The following is a 20,178-nucleotide window of genomic DNA, read 5'->3' as shown; positions in this document are numbered from 1 at the left end:
AGAGTTGCTAACTTCGGTGCTTTGTTTCCGCATTTTCCAGAACAAAATGGAAATATCGCTTTATCAGGAGATAATATTGACAAAACTGAAACAATTAGAATTCTAGAAAATTCCATGATTTGTATCGATTAAACTTTTGTATGTTGGATCAATAAAACAGGGAGCAAATCTACACATTTCATTTACTTTCATAAACTGGCGAATTTTTAAACTCGAAGTGCGAAAGCATTATCGACTTTCCATAAAATTATCAGTGTAGACCGCTTGTACATGCTAAAGGCTAAATTAAAGCTATAAATCAAATCTGTAAACTCGGTGGACAATTAATCATCTTACTCTGAATTAATGGAACGTCAGCTCATGAAAAAGTACGAGTACTTGTAAAATAGGTGTATACACAGAAGCCTTTTAAATGTGTGCTTCCCAACCACATGTTTCAGTTCTTTGAAACGCACTTGGGAAAAATCGGTAATAAAATAAAAATACATATGTGGAAATAATAAAAATAAAAACTAAAAATAGTAGGTACTCATAGAAAAAAAGTAAAAGTTGCTTGCATCTCCGACGAAACCGAAAGTACGACCATCGAACTAAGAAAGTTCCTAAATAAACTTTTTTGAAGATTCTTCATGGTATAAATTTATTCCTATTGTTACCAGGGGCGGCTCATGACTTGAAAAATTGATGAGGCACAGCACAAAACGCTCTAAAATATAAATAAATCAAGTTTACTTAAATATTTTCTATTTAGTCAAATAAACAAATTTGTAAACTCATTTAACTGTCCACAAAGAACCAACGTGAAGGTGTAAGGAGGTCTTGCAAGGAAAAGATGAGAATGACAGGACAAAAGGAAAGGGAAGCGTGGTCAGAAAAAACTAATATAACTTCTAACAAAAAACAAAATTAAAATAAACTTTAAAGGAAACATATCGAAAAAGATCAAATACAACATAAAATAAAGCTAATTTGATTTATAACAAAAAACAAAATGAAAAAAATATAAAATATAAATACGGATTTATTTTAAATTTTTTTTTATGGATCAATTAACGATTTACTCAAATCAGGAACCGGCGGTTTTAATTCCTTAACTACATACAATTTATCATCATACGTGAAAGTAGAAAAAACAGAACTGCCATTGTCATTTAACGTTAGTAGAGAAAAATTCCGATTTACTCGTAATCTTAAATAACGATTACCGAAATCAAATTATGACAAGCACAAAGCACTAACGCGACCCACGCAAACGTAGGCACTTTTAAGACAAAATTCTGTTACCGAAACTTTGAATCAATTTATACACACACAGATTTGTGGCAAAATAATCAACGGCCTAATTTTGAATACTCCTGCGAATGCAGACTGCATTGCAATCGCACGTTCCCCGCGCGCAAATAATATAGTTGTCCATCTCTTTTGCAAGCACGGAAATGAGGCTAGCCTCAATTTTGTCTTTTTTCAACTCATACCGCTTATAAGTGTATTGCAGGTTGCTTGCCTATTAACGACATGATTTCTATATATGCTGTAGAGGCAAGCTTCGAGTCGGCCTCATTCGCGTCACAAAATACATGTTGTGCCGAGTGTTTAAGCGCGCTGTTTAATTAAGGGAGCAACGAGTACCTACCGAGATAAAAATAAGAATATAATTTTCTATATTTATTTTTAAAATTTTAGAAAAAAGACACAAATTATTGGCCGAAATGTGTCCGTATAAAATAATAAAAATCCTAATAAGGCGTAAAATTCATTGGTGAGGCACTGCCTCACCTGCCTCATAGGACAAGCCGCCCCTGATTGTTACACATTTGCTACATAAGTTATGAAATATTAACATTGGACCATTTCGTTCAGTGAAACCGAAACAAATTAATTCTTTTGTGTTTGTAATTTAGTTTACTCTGACTACTATTAGTTTCATTTCTTTAACATTTGAATGCATTCCTCAATTTTATGTGGTTCCGGACGTCATTATTTTGGCATTACAAACAGATTATGCGAAAATTTTGAAAGAATAATATGTCAGATTAAATGAGCTAAGTAGGTACAAATTTCAAGATAATAATAAGTCGGAAATTCAGAATTAGAAATATAAATGTCGTAACTCTGGAAACAATAGTTATGTATTTCGAGTTTATTAACCAAAATTTTCATTTAATAAGTCAAAATTGAAAATTTGTGCAATAAAACGAAATGTCGATTACATACCTGGAAATTTTAAAACGAAAATTAAAAATTTTATGTTTGTAATTGTAAGTTTCGTATTAATTACGTCTGAACTTCTGAATAATTTTGTAGATAGTAATCAACAAAATTCGAAAGAATGAGTGGAACTTTTCAATTAGGTAAGTTGGGTTGTCAACTTTTACCATTGTAGACATGTTTTAAGTTTGTTGTTGTCGAAATAAGTCTACACATATTAAGAAAAAGAGGTAAAATATAAGCCCCGCCCACCCACCCTGTCTCAATTGTGATGATTTTCTTTATAATCATCGAGAGCCAAAGGAGCGAAATTTAATTGAAAAATCCATATTTCCTTACAAAAATTTACCGTTTTAAACGCGTTTTAGGTTTCTAAGAATAAACAAAATCATCACAATTGAGATGGGGTGGGTGGGCGAGGCTTATATTTTGCCTTTTTTTCTTAATATACATATGATTCTTTGAACAACACGATATTCAACAAGTTTTTAATTCCTTGTAAAAAAATAAGTATTTTGCAGCTAAGCTCCGCCCCGTTGTTTATCGGCCAATAAAAAAAATCATCACAATTGAGATAGGGTGGGTGGGCGGGCTCACATTTTGCCTTTTTGTTTTGAATATATGTATACTTCTTTTCACAACATAAAACTTAAAACATGTTTAAAATGGAAAATTTGTATAAGGAAATATTGATTTTGCAATTAAGCTCCGTCTCATAATTGCAAAATCCATGTTTACTTGCAAAAAGGTACCATTTTAACCATGTTTTAAGTTTCTTGTGAAAAGATGGCTATGTATATTAAGAAAATCAAGGAAAAATATAAGCCCCGCCCACCCGCCCTATCTCAATTGTGACGATTTTTTTTTAATCATCGAGAGCCAAAGGAGCGAAATTCAATTGCAAAATCCATATTTCCTTACAAAAATTTACCATTTTAAACGTGTTTCTAAGAATAAACAAAATCATGACAATTGAGATGGGGTGGGTGGGGGGGTTTATATTTTGTCTTTTTTTTCTTAATGTCCATATGATTCATTGAACAACACGATATTCAAAAACATGTTTTTAATTTCTTGTAAAAAAATAAGTATTTTGCAGCTAAGCTCGGCGAATAAAAAAAAATCATCACAATTGAGATAGGGCGGGTGGGCGGGCTTACATTTTGCGTTTTTGTTTTAATATGTGTGGATTTCTTTTCACTACATGAAACTTAAAATATGTTTAAAATAAAAAATTTATATAAGGAAATACATATCGATGTTGCAGTTCCGTACCATAATTGCAATTTTAAGTTGCTTGTTCTGAAAAAATGGCTAAGTATATTAAGAAAAAAAATTGGTCTAAAGAGTTTAGACAGTACTTCCCTCGCTGTCGGAAACTTGACGACTGCATGCCTATTGTGTTTTTTTTCTCATTACATTTTTGTAGTGGGAATTTAAAAAAAAATTGCGATGACGTCATCAACATTTTTGCAAGGACACGTATATCAGTTGGGATAGATGTAGTGTAATACTAAGAATAAAATTATTATATTCTCAAATTTTCGGGAAAATGAATTGGGTCGTTTGAATATTGATTTGTAATAATCAATAAAATAACGAAACAATTTACTCACGTATACCTACGTATCAGAGGCAACTGAAAATCGTGTATGTATAAACATTGTTAATTTAAGATGACAGGCGTAACAGCATACGTGAGAGCCAAACACAGAAACTGTAAACAAAACGACCGTCGGTTTTATTGCTTCGACTTCCGCTTATTATATAAAACATTGGGTTTTATTTTAATTCTTGACGGTGAAATTCACAATTGGTTGATTATAAACATGTCTATTTCACATTCGCGGAATCAAGTGAACGCATAAAACAAATGCAGGTCTGTAATGTTAAAGTCGATGTAAATAAGCGTGCTACCCTTATGTTTCAACCGAGTTTTTCCTTTAACAAATTTTGTGTCTACCAAATTGGGTTGGTTGGGGTGTAATACTAATAATAAGTGTTGCCTTTAATTTAATCAATAAAATAAATTGACTTCATTAATTTTTTTGAACCACCTCTTAAGAAAATCTAAAAAATATGAATGGAATGATAAATCACAAGTACAAACTCATCATATTTTTTGCATTTTAGATAGGATTTATTCAGCAAAATTTAAGGGTGACGTCATCAATTTTTTTAGGAGGGATGAACAAATACATTTTGAACAAAAGTTTACCATGCTTATAATAACTTTAAAATATTCCCAAGATTTCAAAGCATTCGGTTTTGTAATTCCTGATTAAATCGATAAAATAAATTCACGCCTTCATTAATTTTTTTGAGTCACCCTGCATATGCAAATCCAAAAATATGAATGGAATGATAAATCACAAGTACAGACTCATCATATTTTGTACATTTTAGATACGATTTATTCGGAAAACTTTTGAGCTGACGTCATCAGTTTTTTGTAGAAGATAACCAAATATATTTTGACTAAAAATTTATTATGCTCTTTATAACCTTAAAACATCTGCAAGATTTCAAAGCATTCGGTTTTGTAGTTCCTGATTAAATCAATAAAATAAATTTACGCATTCATTAATTTTTTTGAGTCACTCTGTATATGCAAATCCAAAAAATATGAATGGAGTGATAAATGACAAGTACAGGCTCATCATTTTTTGTACATTTTAGATATGATTTATTCGGCAAACTTTCGAGCTGACGTCATCAAGTTTTTGGAGGGGATAAGCAAATATATTTTGACTAAACATTTATTATGCTCTTTATGACCTTAAAACATCTGCAAGATTTCAGAGCATTCGGTTTTGTAGTTCCTGATTAAATCAATAAAATATATTTACGCATTCATTAATTTTTTTGAGTCACCCTGTATATGCAAATCCAAAAAATATTAATGGAGTGATAGTTCACAAGTACAGACTCATCATATTTTGTACATTTTAGATATGATTTATTCCACAAACTTTTGAGCTGACGTCATCAAGTTTTTGGAGGGGATAAGCAAATATTTTTTGACTAAAGATTTATGATGCTCTTTATAGCCTTAAAACATCTGCAACATTTCAAAGCATTCTGGTTAGCAGATTAAAAATTAAATTTCAAAATGTTGTTTTATAATTTTGATTTTTTTTCCAAAAATCTGGACGTTTCGGGTGAAAAGTCGATTCAGAGTTGTAAACTACATGTGTAGGACTATGTTATTTTATACAATTGAAAACCCATTTACTATGTACAATTTTGAAGTGACGTCATCGCTTTAGTGGTGGGGATGATTCGACAAATTTTGGTTAGCGTTTTACCATCTACATGATATTCTTAATATAAGTACAAAATTTCACAACAATCGGTCGAGTACTTTCGGAGATTATCTGTCTAATAAAAATCCGTGACAACAGACGGACAGACGGACAGACGGACAGACGGACAGACGGACGGACAGACGGACAGACGGACAGACAGACGGAAATGGGAGACCTATTTCTTCGTCTTCTAGGGGTCATGAAAGATCGAGAAAACGTAAAAGTAGAGAGTCGGCCGACGGACTCGATTACAATACTTCCTTTGCTTACGCTCGGGAAGTAAAAAGGCAAATTATAAGCCCCCCCCCCACCCGCCCTATCCCAATTCTGATGATTTTTTTAATTCGTGGTAACCCATGAAGGGCGGAACGTAAGTGTAAAATCCTTATCTTTCTAAGAAAAGTGGACAGAATAGTCGTAAACAAGTTTACAAATCCACCTTAAATTTAGTTCAATTTTCTAGAAAATTTCAAATGAAGGGGTGAAAATTTTCGAAACATTTGTGGAAATTTCGAACTACATAGTTTAATTGGATTTTCCAACCAATGAATCAAAATTTCCAAATAAATCACAAATAAGTTGAAATTTAATGAGTCGAATTTTCATGTTGACAATTGAAAATTTGTGTAATAAATGGGAATATCGATTAACTAGATGGAAATTTTGGCACGAAAATTAGAACAGAAGTTTTACGTTTGTAATTTCAAGTTTCGTGTTAATCATGTGCAAACTTCTAATAAATTTAGTTCAAAATTCTAGAAAACCGCCAAAAAAAAATCTGAAGTTAAGGAGTGAAAATTTCGTTTTAATAAACTAAAATTCCAAAGAATAAGTGAACATTTTTTGTTACTTTAGTTAAAATTTAGGAATGTGAAACGAAAATTTTCGAGATAATAAGTCGAAATTTCGACCTAGTTTAGTGAATTTTCCAGTCAATGAATCAAAATTTCCAAATAAACTAAAAATAAGTTCAAAATTTCTAATTAACTAAGCAAAATTTACATTTAATGAGTCGAATTTTCATGTTGACAATTGAAAATTTGTGCAATAAATGGGAATATCGATTAACTAGATTGAAATTTTGGCACGAAAATTAGAACAGAAGTTTTACGTTTGTAATTTCAAGTTTCATGTTAATCATGTGCAAACTTCTAATAAATTTAGTTCAATTTTTTAGAGAACCGCCAAAAAAAATTTGAAGGTAAGAAGTGAAAATTTGGTTTTAATAAACTAAAATTCCAAAGAATAAGTGAACATTTTTTGTTACTTTAGTTAAAATTTAGGAATGTGAAACGAAAATTTTCGAAATAATAAGTCGAAATTTCAACCTAGTTTAGTGAATTTTCCAGTCAATGAATCAAAATTTCCAAATAAACTAAAAATAAGTTCAAAATTTCTAGTTAACTAAGCAAAATTTACATTTAATGAGTCGAATTTTCATGTTGACAATTGAAAATGTGTGTAATAAATGGGAATATCGATTAACTAGATGGAAATTTTGGCATGAAAATTAGAACAGACGTTTTACGTTTGTAATTTCAAGTTTCATGATAATTATGTGCAAACTTCTAATAAATTTAGTTCAATTTTCTAGAAAACCGCCAAAAAAATTTGAAGTCAAGAAGTGAAAATTTCGTATTAATAAACTAAAATTCCAAAGAATAAGTGAAAATTTTTTGTTACTTTAGTTAAAATTTAGGAATGTGAAACGAAAATTTTCGAAATAATAAGTCGAAATTTCGACCTAGTTTAGTGAATTTTCCAGTCAATGAATCAAAATTTCCAAATAAACTAAAAATAAATTCAAAATTTCTAGTTAACTAAGCAAAATTTACATTTAGTGAGTCGAATTTTCATGTTGACAATTGAAAATGTGTGCAATAAATGGAAATATCGATTAACTAGATGGAAATTTTGACACGAAAATTAGAATAGAAGTTTTATGTTTGTAATTTCAAGTTTCATGTTAATCATATTCAAACTTCTAATAAATTTAGTTTAATTTTCTAGAAAACCGCCAAAAAAAATTTGAAGTTAAGTAGTGAAAATTTCGTATTAATAAACCAAAATTCCAAAGAATAAGTGAAAATTTTTTGTTACTTTAGTTAAAATTTAGGAATGTGAAACGAAAATTTTCGAAATAATAAGTCGAAATTTCAACCTAGTTTAGTGAATTTTCCAGTCAATGAATCAAAATATCCAAATAAGCTAAAAATAAATTCAAAATTTCTAGTTAACTAAGCAAAATTTACATTTAATGAGTCGAATTTTCATGTTGACAATTGAAAATGTGTGTAATAAATGGGAATATCGATTAACTAGATGGAAATTTTGGCACGAAAAATTAGAAGTTTAGTTCAATTTTCTAGAAAACAACCAAAGAAAATTTCAAGTTAAGAATTGAAAATTTCGTGTCAATAAACTAAAATTCAAAAGAATAAGTGAAAATTTTCCGTTACTTTGGTCAAAATTTGGAAACATGAAACGAAAATTTTCGAAACATCAGTGAAACTTTCGAACTAGTTTAACTGGATTTTCCAGCCAATGAATAAAAATTTCCATATAAGTCAAAAATAAGTTCAAATTTCTAGTTAATTAATCAAAATTGACATTTAGTGAGTCGAAATTTCATGTTGATAATTGAAAATTTGTGTAATAGATGGAAATATCGACTGAATAGGTGGATATTTTGACAGGAAACTTAGAAGTTTTACGTTTATAGTTTTTAGTTCATTTTTCTAAATAACCAAGAAAGAAACTTTCAATTTAAGAAGTGAAAATTTCATGTTAATAAACTGAAATTCGAAAGAATGAGAAAACTTTCATAACACAACTGGAAATGTCGAACTAGCTTCGTCGGATTTTTCAGGCAAAAATGTCCAAACAAAAATTTCAATATAAAAAGAAAAATTAAGTAGAAAATTATAATTAATTTATACAAAAATTAAAGCCGAACTTTTGAATTTTGTAATTATTATTTATAAATTTCAAATTTGTATCTTTTAATCCAGTATTGGTTAAAATTTCGGTTAATACGTGCAAATTTCTACATAAAATAAATGGCAAAAATAATTACTATAAATCACCTTAATTGTAATGATCGTGTCGACTTAATCGACTTAATAAAAAGGCGACCTTCAATCGTATGAATAAGCTTAATTTGTGAAGAGGGAGACTTTTTCTTTGTGTTTTAAGTCTGTAGTATGAGGCAATTAGAAATTTATTACGTCCGAATTTTGACTGAATGACTCAGAATTTTAACCTATTAACTAAAAATTTTGTAGTTTTTAGTTACCCACACACGAACACAAATTTGCCTCCCCTATTGCTCTCGCCAATCAGACCATCGCCAAGCAGTTTCCCCTCCAGAGGCCATAACTGTTTCCTTACTCCCATCACTACGTCCATTTAAAGTTCTTTCCCCTTTTGCAGATAGATTATACTGCTTTCTTTTGATTTATATTACGACCGACAACTAAGTAATCATTACTCAAACACTTTGAAAAACACAATCGCAACATAAATAATCCTTAACTATCGCACCGACAATAAAAACCCACAATCAGCTCAACGGACCCCTAAAAAAGGTAAATTTCATGCATGAACTCGTACAAAACACATAAAAATTCTATTCGGAAGGTACCGTTCGCAAATAAAAAGTGCGACGTGCTATATTTTCCGGAGACAAATTTGTCGGCGCACACAAAGAATACGATCATTTACAATATTTCGTCATCATCACACCGTACAACAAAGTACAGTTACAATTTCACAACACACGTGCAAGCGGCGAACAAAAAACGTCCAGCTTAAACGATTTCATTAAATCCCAGAGGTGTGCTCTTACCGTGCTACCATTAATATCGCGTTTTTAAGGAAATAATTAAAGTCGAGACGGTCTTTCATGCGCACTTCTTCCTAGTTGTTGTTAAGTACCACGGTCCAGTGGCGGCGCATTCCTCTCTGATTGTCTTCTCGTGTTGCAGAAAGAGCCACCATCCATTACCGATTTCCCTTTTTTATGCCAATAATTAAAGCTATCGGATTTATTTAATAAATCACGGATGAGTGATGAGTGAAAGTCGTCTTTTCTTCGCCGGACTCGGCGTGACAGGTGCATAAAGCGCTACAAAGTCGCAAAAAACACTCGCGATTTAAATAAATTTGACTTCATAGTTGGCAGGCGAAATTTTTGGAAGAAGGGCATAATTCGTCACCTCGCGCTATTTGCGCACATCCTGGGGTAATGATTCAAGTATTGTCCGCATAACTGTCTTCTTCGCGAAGGTCAATGACAAACTAAACTTGGATCGGCGCAAACAATATAAATTTAAACCGTCGCTTTATAAAAGCGCGAATTCCTGAAAGGGTGAGACATTCTGGAACCGCTTGGACGTTTTTCAGAGAAACACAACGACGTTTCTTGCTAGATTTGTTGCAGGAGATGGAACGTGAAACATGTGGGATAGATCGGCAAAATTCTGGACTTAACCCAAACATTGTGGGAAGTTATTTACTACACGACAGACCTCTGTAAACGCCATTCATGACTTGAAGGAGAAAAAATCCAAAAGTAACCTTAAACGTCTGGGTCGTATTTTGTGTTTGCTTCCCCTCGCGCGGCCATTGTGATGGGGTCGCTACGCTATGGTTTTTATACCTCCCCTGCCGCCGCCATTCGGAAGGTGCGGCGACAATGTTTGCGTTTCATCAAATATGGTCTTCGACACGCGATATTAATTAACGCCTCCTGGCTACATCCATCAGAGTTTCTCTACTTTATATTCGGTCTTAGACCTCTCCATTTCTCTAATTTATGACCTTTTCGGTTCTAAATCTCATCCTCTCGAGTCTCGAGTTCCTAGTTTCACAATTTTTTAGTGAGAGGTGGTCCAGGTGTGCTTTACCTTTTTTCCGAGGTTAGTACGTCTGAGTAAGCACCTGCAAATAGTCCAATCAAATCGTGCGTAATTATTACCGTAATTTCCGTGACTAATTTAGTCGATTGTTGGAAACTCTGTAATAATCTCTCTGATGCAAAACGTGTTGACCTTAGCCGCGAGTTTATAATAAAACTTATTAATTAGCATAAGCCAGTTTCCGGAATCTCTCTATAAGTACGATTTGCGTCAAAACATTGGGAGGTGTTGGAGAATTGGCTGAGCGTTCTCAGCTGTACTTTTTCCACGGGTACGTGTGAAATGACTTTTGGCTCGTGGCCACTTTATTAATAGTACGTCTTGCCGAATATAGAATCACTCCGGCCTTTCGCGCTCTAAACATATCCGCGTTGCGTAATGAACACTTTTCGGAAGAGTGTTCTTCACCTCAGGCGCGAAAATCCCTAAAGTGACTTAAATCACTCGACTCAGAAACTTGCACCTTACTGCAGACATGTTTCGCGTACTTTGACTTAGAGCTCGCAATCCTCGCTGTGTTTATCGAGGGAAAACACGAAAATAACTGTAAAGTGTTGTCGCTAGGTAAATTTTACTTGTCCCACTTGGCAAAATTTCATTCGAAACGTACTTAAGCCAGAGATAATACCAACCGAAAGTAAGTTGGAGAGCAAAGTCTGCGATTATTTATTGTTTTCAGTGTTATTATTTAACTATGCGAAGGTTGTTTGCGCGACGCTACTTTATCATGCCCCATTTTGATAACGACACGTAAAAAGCGGCGATTAAATTAATTACAGGCGAGTCCCGAGCGCTCGCTGCACCACCAATCAATAAATCTGCCTGCATTTCTCCGCAATTGCAGATTAAGTTCTCGCACGTTCGCTCTGATGATTGCGTTTATTGTCGCTTTAACGGTAAGTATCATTGTCAATTACGGCAAATAAACAATGCTCCTAATCGGGTTTGGTCGATCTAGGCCACACAGTTGAGTGCATACCGGCCGATAATAAACTAGAAAAGCAAAAACAAAAATGCCGCAACCGCGCTTTCCAAACAATTGTGTAAAGTATACGTGGGAAATGCGTAATGTCAAGGCGGGACGATGTCACCCGATAGTGCACTAAATCCATTAAATCGGACTTTTGGAGTGGAGACAGGCGCCAAACGATAATTTTAACTCTGTATTTTGGGAGCGAGCACTGAATTACGTTGACTTTGTCGAAAGTTGGGTGCAGTGCCTCCCCTAGCCGCGCCATTATCGTCAGCTTCCCCTCTCGCCGCCATCACGCTTACTCCTGACGGACGCGTACCGACAACCGCACTATTAATCTCAGCACGAGATCAAACAAATCAGGAATTATGAAACGAAATGGAATTTATTCAAACCGACAGCCGCCTATTTGTTGACAATGGCTAAAAGTGCACGTCACCGAGATCGTAATCAACCAATGAAAGTTAATTAAAATCGTAATTCAAATGTTTATCTTGTAACGTAGCTTCGCTATATTAATTTAAATATATTAAGTCGACTTTCTACAGTACGCCTTTTATTGTCTGCAGGCTTACCACAGATTAGACTACAAGATGTACAGATTACCAAACCAAAACAATCCAAATTGCCGCTCTCATCTTCCTTGGGATAATTTAACCCAGAAACCTTGCACTCATTTGTTTAGCAAACTTTACATTTTTTGTTGGCCGACCCTGAAACCCAAATTAAAAATTCGGCCACATTTGATCATTTTCCACTACAAATTGCCCGTGTAATAACTCATTTAACGCCTTAACGTCCATACTCGCGCCTCTAATTACCGAGTGAGCATTAAACGCGGAAAAGATCATAAAAAGCTCAAACGCTTTGCCGCCGATCGAACAGCTCGAGTCAAAGTCACGACTTGTAATTTGTTGTTTTTGACCTTACATAAAACGCAAGCTATCATCAGCAGAGCTTCCAGCCACGACTAGGGGTTATTAATTAGTCCAGACCAAAGAAATTTGTTTAACCTCCCCGCTCGGCGCCATCATCGCTGAACCCCCACCACCTAATCACCCTTAAAAAAGCGACAAGTAAGAGGTACGAATATGAAAAGGAAGAGCCGCGCGTCACTTTCGTACAGATTAATTAACTTTCCTTCGAGTGGAATCTTCTTATTTGAAATTTTCTCCCGTAAAAAGCGTGTTCAGTAATTAAAACACATTTTCACTATTCATCCATAAGTGGCGATTGCGTTTACTCGTTCCGTAAAAAATCAAACAACTAAACGCACCAATTACACTTGAAGATATAATTGCTGCAAAGTAAATAATTTATTTAACTGTAACAAGTCTAGTTAGTTTCGACAAATAATTGGTTATGTTTTTAATGGCCGCCGGAGGGGAAGCAAAAAACCTCATCAGTTTCCCGTTTGAAAAAGATCGTTTCGTTGCAAATGAATCACAGCAGACGCTGACACGTAATTACTTGAATCACTGTTTATCAAAGCACTTATTTATTAATTATTCTGTAAACAGAGTAGCTTCCAGTCGGTCCACGTATCATGCAAGTAGCATCCATAATGAATCATCGCAAACCGAGCACCGATTACTATAGAATGGCCGCCGGAGGGGAGGCACTGGAATTTTGATTAAACCATTGTTTTTGTGCTTGATATTCCGCAAAATAATTGAATCGGTTTAATGGCCGCCGCAGGGGAAGCAAATCGTGCTCCCTCTTAAAATTACATACCATCTCGGCTTTTTTCGAATCTGGATCATGTTAAGAGGTCACCCGTAAGCGCAGTTCGTGAATTTTTAATTGGCGGTATTAATTTAATTAATCGACGGGAAAGATTACGCCCGGTATGCGCAAAAACCGAAATATCCAGTTAATCGGTGAAGCTTTCCCAATTAAGGGACTTTCACCGAAATTCACACGATGGATGTCGAAGTTTTATTAACACTCGACAGGTAATTATTAATTTCGCACGAACATGTTTAGGGCAATTAAGGCGGAGCGAACCCAAACAAAAGCAAACAAATCGGTATGGGAATATGCCACTCGATAATGATGGTTATTTTCCGGCTGCTACTAGTAATAATAACACTTGAAGTACCTCCAGACTTGTTCAGGAGCAACATTTCGGGTTATGTTTTCCCCCACTCGGTTGTGCTTTTGCCTCCCCGCTTGAGGCCATTAATGTCATTAAGCCCGAAAGTCGTACACTTTTGAATTTCACCGTCTTCATCGACGAAACTAAGTTAATGAATACTTGCGTGTTCCCTGTGTATTTTTGAAACGTGATCGGTGAAACCCACCGACAGGTGACAGGTATACCACACGGGGAAAAATCGCCTATGGAACAGTCGTGTTGGACATTCAGGTCGAATGTTAATGTTACAGTTGAGTTAGGTCGTGCTGTTTTAATAATAAAGGATTTTTCTATTAAAGCAACTCGTTATTTTCTATGGGTCACTGCTGTGGCAGTATGTTTCAAACATAATACTGTAAAGCGCGCCGGTGAGGTTGTTGACACCGAAAATTACCGGCGAAATAAATACGTCGCAATTAACAAATGTAAGTGAAATGATAAAGAACAACAAAAGTTGCGTGTGACTCACGACCGAGAAGCGGAAGAGTCGATATGGAAAACCGCAACAAAATAAACTTTTTCGACCAGAATAAAGAAGCGTGAAGCCTTGATAAAAGTTATTTCCTTGTCGGCATTCACAGAAACGAAGCGGACTTTTGATAAGAATGATAAGTGGGTATAAATAACCGGCGAACATGTGTTGCCTCCGAAAACATCTTTGGAGAAGACAAAGACCTACCTACGCAGAAAAAACAAAGTACGGACCTTGATGCTGACAATAACCCAGACATAAAAAAGTGAGAACGGATTTAAAAATTAGGACGCTTCTCTTGGTAATAAAATTTTCCAATTTATGACGGACTCTTCAAATTTTTTCAACCTATAATTATTGTTAATATATTCAAAATTAATTAGCAGACACAAAGAGATAGGTAATCTCTGGGCATAGTTTGAACTGGTAATAATCCATGTTCCACTTACGGTTGGTTTGTTAAAGTAAAGAAATCCATCGTGGTGGCGAATGACAGTTCCACCATGAACTTGTCTTCGTAACTTATTCCAACAGCTGCAGGGAATCGTGTGTTTATTAAAACAGTCGGAGAAGTGCCTCTAGAAAGCATGGGTAGAGTCCAATTAATGATAATTTAGCTAAGTGGACACTAATTGGGACGCGGTTTGGTAGTTTGTTTGACAAAGTTTCAAATGGAATGTTTACAGGTATACAGGTGCCTCCCCTGTCGTAGCCATTGTTGATTTACGAATCCACCAATTAGACTCCGTGTTAATTACCTCCCCTCGTGCGGCCATCGCCCCTTCCACCAATTAAACCCCAGCAACAGTGACGTTCATACCACACAGAAGCACTTTTCTTTATTTCTTCGTGATCGTCGAATTGCATTGTTCCTTTATGCATGAATTCACCGAAGTGTCAGCACCAGCGTGACATCCGTCCGCGTGCTCTGACTTTTATTACCCGATATCCTTTCTTCGGTTTATTTCTTTCCAGTGGAAAAATGTGGGTTAATAACTTGTTGAAAGCAAAACCACTTTATTTTCCATCCGAAAAAAGTAGAGGCTCGTCAGCGATCCGTCTTGAGAAAAGTGGTCTTTAATTATCGCTACACTCTTGCTAATTGCAGAACTACAACGATGGTTTATATTTTTGAAAAACGCTTCTTGTTCCCTGGAAGTCGGCCAGCAATCTTCGCAGGTGCGTGGAAAAGGCCATAAAATGGAGTTTCTAATTCTCTCCCAGTATACCTTTTAGCAATTATTTTTTAATTTCGCCACCATAATGGCCCCAAACTTTCCTTCACGCCCATCACCCAATCAAGAATCGATTTGACCTACACGAAAAGAAATGATTCCCATGTAAGTTTTTTCCTAACGATCTAATCTCAAGTGATTGATTGAGACGATAAAGAAATCGGTATGTCTTTAAGTGGTGTTAAGTATGTCATGAGCGACTATCCCTTATACGGTATACGACCGGAAAACTCTTCGGTGCCCGTTAACCCCATTGTCGCAAAGGCGTACGTTTGGAAATTAAAATTTTGATGAAACTTAGACCGTTACTTCGCTTGACCTCTGGGTGGAACGACGTTCCCACGTTGATAGGACTTTTTTAATTACGGGACACAATGGATGAGTAGATGGAGCTGGTAAGTGATTGAGCAACTAATTGAATATTGATAGTGATACGCCCACGACGTATGGGTTAATAAATGCAAATAGAGGCCTCGAGCAGATTCAGTTTCAATGAAATTCACCTACTTCGAGTGCAGTTTAACGTAAATAACCACGCATCGACTTAATTTATGACTCGCTGTGACGTGCGTGAGTGGAAGACGAGAAACCAAGCCAAAACCTAATAAATTAATTCACCAAATTAAAATTTTATTTTTAACGCTCAAAATGCAATTACGCGAAGTAGCGGAGTTGGAGGCGAACTGGACTGATGATTTGCATCACGAATTAAAGTCCACGGGAATCGTACGTAAGAGTGTTTAGTTGGCGTAGCGCCCCCTTTGGAAAAACGCAGCAAGGAGCACAAATTGACCCATCGCAACCTGTTTTACCGACATAGCTCACATATGTGAATCAAAATTTCCAAATACATAAATCAAAAATAAGTTCAAATTTCTATTTAACTAGTCAAAATTTACATTTAATTAGTCGAAATTTCATTTTGAGAATTGAAAATTTGTCTAAGTAACTTTGTTAAATTTTTTAGAAAACAAGCAAAGAAAATTTCAAGTTAAGAAGTGAAAATATGGTGTTAATAAACTAGAATTCGAAAGAATGGGTGAAAATTCTCCGTTCCTTTCGTCAAAATTTGAAAATATGAAACAAAAATTTTCAAGACATAGGTGGAAATTTCGAACTAGTTTAATTGGGTTTTCCAGCTAATGATTCAAAATTTTCAAATAAATCAGTAAGTTTAAATTTACAGTAAATTAATCCAATTACATTTAGTAAGACGAAATTTCATGTCGAGAACTGAAAATTTGTATAATAGATGGAAATATCGATTAAATGGGTGGAAACTTTGGCAGGAACATTAGAAGTTTTACGTTTGTAATTTCAAGTTTCGTAAAAAGTTTCTAATCAATTTTGTTCACTTTTCTGGAACACAACCAAAGAAAATTTCAAGTTAAGAAGTGAAAATTTCATGTTAATAAACAAAATTCGAGAGAATGAGTGAAAGTTTTCCGTTATTTTAGTCAAAATTTGGAAATATGAGACGAAAATGTTCGAAACATAACTGGAAATTTTGAACTAGTTTAATTGGATTTTCACGTCAATGAATCAGAATTTCCAAATAAATCAATAAGTTCAAATTTCGAGTTAATTAATCTAAATTTAAATTTCGTAAGTCGAAATTTCGTGTCGACATTTGAAAATTTGTGTAATAGATGGAAATGTCAATTAAATAGGTGGAAATTTTGACATGAAAATTAGAAGTTTTAAGTTTGTAATTTCAAGTTTGGTATTGATTCAATTTTCTAGAAAACAAGCAAAGAAAATTTCGTGTTATAATTCGAAAGAATAAATGAAAATTTTCTGCTGCTTTAGTCAAAATTTGGAAATACGGAACGAAAATTTTCGAAATTTAAGTGGAAATTCTGAACTTGTTTAATTGGATTTTCTAGTTAATTAATCAGAATTTCCAAATAAATCAATAAGTTTAAATTTCGATTTAATTAATCTAAGATTACATTTAGTAAGTCGAAATTTCATGTCGAGAATTGAAAATTTGTGTACATAATAGATGGAAATATTGATTAAATGGGTGGAAATTTTGGCACGAAAATTAGAAGTTTTACGTTTGTAATTTCAAGTTTCGTATTAATTATTATGTTCAAACTTCTAATCAATTTAGTTCAATTTTCTAGAAGCCAACCAAAGAAAATTTCAAGCTAAGAAGTGAAAATTTCGTGTTAATAAAAAAATTCGAAAGAATGGGTGAAAATTTTCCGTTACTTTAATCAAAATTTGGAAAGATGAAATGAAAATTTTCGAAACATAAGTGGAAATTTCGAACTAGTTTAATTGGATCTTTTAGTCAATAAATCAGAATTTCCAACTAATTCAATAAGTTCAAATTTCGGGTTAATTAATCAAAATTTGCTTTTAGTAAGACGAAATTTCATGTCGAGAATTTAAAATTTGTGTAATAAATGGAAATATCGGTGGAAATTTTGACACGAAAATTAGAAGTTTTACATTTGCGAATTCAAGTTTCATATAAACATCCATAAATTTAGTTCAGTTTGCTAGAAAACTACCAAAGAAAATTTCAAACTAAGAAGTGAAAATTTCGTGTTAATAAACTAAAATTCGAATGAATGACCGAAAATTTTCCGTTTCGAACTAGTTTGAATGGATTTTCCAGTCCATAAATCAGAATTTCCGAATAAATCATAAGTTTAAATTTCGAGTTAATTAATCAAAATTTGCAATTAGGAAGTCGAAATTTCATGTCGAGAGTTGAAAATTTGTGTAATAGATGCAAATAACGATGGAAATTTTGACACGAAAATTAAAAGTTTTACATTTGCGAATTCAAGTTTCGCATTAATTATGTTCAAACGTATAATAAATTTAGTTCAATTTTCTCGAAAACAACCAAAGAAAATTTCAAACTAAGAAGTGAAAATTTCGTGTTAATAAACTAAAATTCAAATGAATAACTAAAAATTTTCCATTTCGAACTAGTTTAATTGGATTTTTCAGCAAATGAATAAACAATAAACATTTCCAAATAAATCAATAATAAGTTCAAATTTCTAGTTAACTAATCAAAGTTTACAATTAATGAGTTCAATTTTTATGTTGAAAATTGAGAGTTTGTGCAATAGATGGAAATAAGTTTTACGTTGGTAATTTCAAATTTGGTATTCATTATGTTCAAACTTCTAATAAATTCAGTTCAATTTTCGAGAAAACAATCAAAGAAAAATTCAAGCTAAACAGTGAAAACTTCGTGTTAATAAACTAAAATTCGAAAGAACGAGTGAAAATTTTTTGTTACTTTAGTTAAATTTTGGAAATATGAAAGGAAAATTTTCGAACCATTAGTGGAAATTTCGAACTAGTTTAATTGGATTTTCCAGTCAATGAATCAAAATTTCCAAATAAATCGAAAACACGTTCAAACTTCTAGTTAACTAATCAAAATCTACACTTAATTAGTCGAAATTTCATGTTGAGAATTGAAAATTTGTGGAATAGATGGAAATGTCGATTAAATAGGTGGAAATTTTGACACGAAAATTAGAAGTTTTACCTTTGTAATTCCAAGTTTGGAATTAATTATGTTCAAACTTCTAAGAAATTTGGTTCAATTTTCTAGGAAATTTCAAGGGGTTAAGAAGTGAAAATTTCGTGTTAATAAACAAAATTTGAAAGAATGGGTGAAAATTTTCTGTTACTTTAGCCAAATTTTGGAAATATGAAACGAAAATTTTCGAAACTTGGGTGGAAATTTGGAACTATTTTAATTAGATTTTCCAGCCAATGAATTAGAATTTCTAAATAAATCAAAAAAAAGTTTAAATTTCTAATTATCTAATCAAAATTTACATACGAGGCGAAATTTTATATTGAGAATTGAAAATTTGTGCAATAGATGAAAATATCGATTGAATAGGTGGAAATTTTGGCACGAAAATTAAAAATTTTACGTTTGTAATTTCAGACTTCTAATAAATTCAGTTCAATTATCTAGAAAACAATCAAAGAAAATTTCAAGCAAAACAGTGAAAACTTCGTGTTAATAAACTAAAATTCGAAAGAATGAGTGAAAATTTTCTGGTACTTTAGCCAAATTTTGGAAATATTAAACGAAAATTTTCGAACCATAAGTGGAAATTTCGAACTAGTTTAATAGGATTTTCCAGTCAATGAATCAAAATTTCCAAATAAATCGAAAATACGTTAAAACTCTAGTTAACTAATCAAAATTTACACTTAATTAGTCGAAATTTCATGTTGAGAATTGAAAATTTGAAGTTTGGAATTAATTATGTTGAAACTTCTAAGAAATTTGGTTCAATTTTCTAGAAAATTTCAAGAGTTAAGAACTGAAAATTTCGTGTTAATAAACAAAATTCGAAAGAATGAGTGAAAATTTTCTGTTACTGTAGCCAAATTTTGGAAATATGAAGCGAAAATTTTCGAAACAGGTGGAAATTTTGAATTATTTTAATTAGATTTTCCAGCCAATTAATGAATTAAAATTTCCAAATCAATCAAAAAAAGTTTAAATTTCTTGTTATCTATTCAAAATTTACATACGAATCGAAATTTTATATTGAGAATTGAAAATTTCTGCAATAGATGAAAATATCGATTGAATAGGTGGAAATTTTGGCACGAAAATTAGAAGTTTTACGTTTGTAATTTCGGATTTGGTATGTTCAGACTTCTAATAAATTCAGTTCAATTTTCGAGAAAACAATCAAAGAAAATTTCAAGCTAAACAGTGAAAACTTCGTGTTAATAAACTAAAATTCGAAAGAATGAGCGAACATTTTCTATTACTTTAGCCAAATTTTGGAAATATTAAACGAAAATTTTCGAACCATAAGTGGAAATTTCGAACTAGTTTAATTGGATTTTCCAGTCAAAAAATCAAAATTTCCAAATAAATCGAAAATACGTTCAAACTTCTAGTTAACTAATCAAAAT

Source organism: Zophobas morio, unplaced genomic scaffold (genome assembly GCF_036711695.1).
Source record: "Zophobas morio isolate AGI-343-1 ecotype UQ-CSIRO unplaced genomic scaffold, CSIRO_AGI_Zmor_V1 ptg000004l, whole genome shotgun sequence".
Lineage (NCBI taxonomy): Eukaryota > Metazoa > Arthropoda > Insecta > Coleoptera > Tenebrionidae > Zophobas > Zophobas morio.
Note: the sequence above shows the minus strand (reverse complement) of the source record.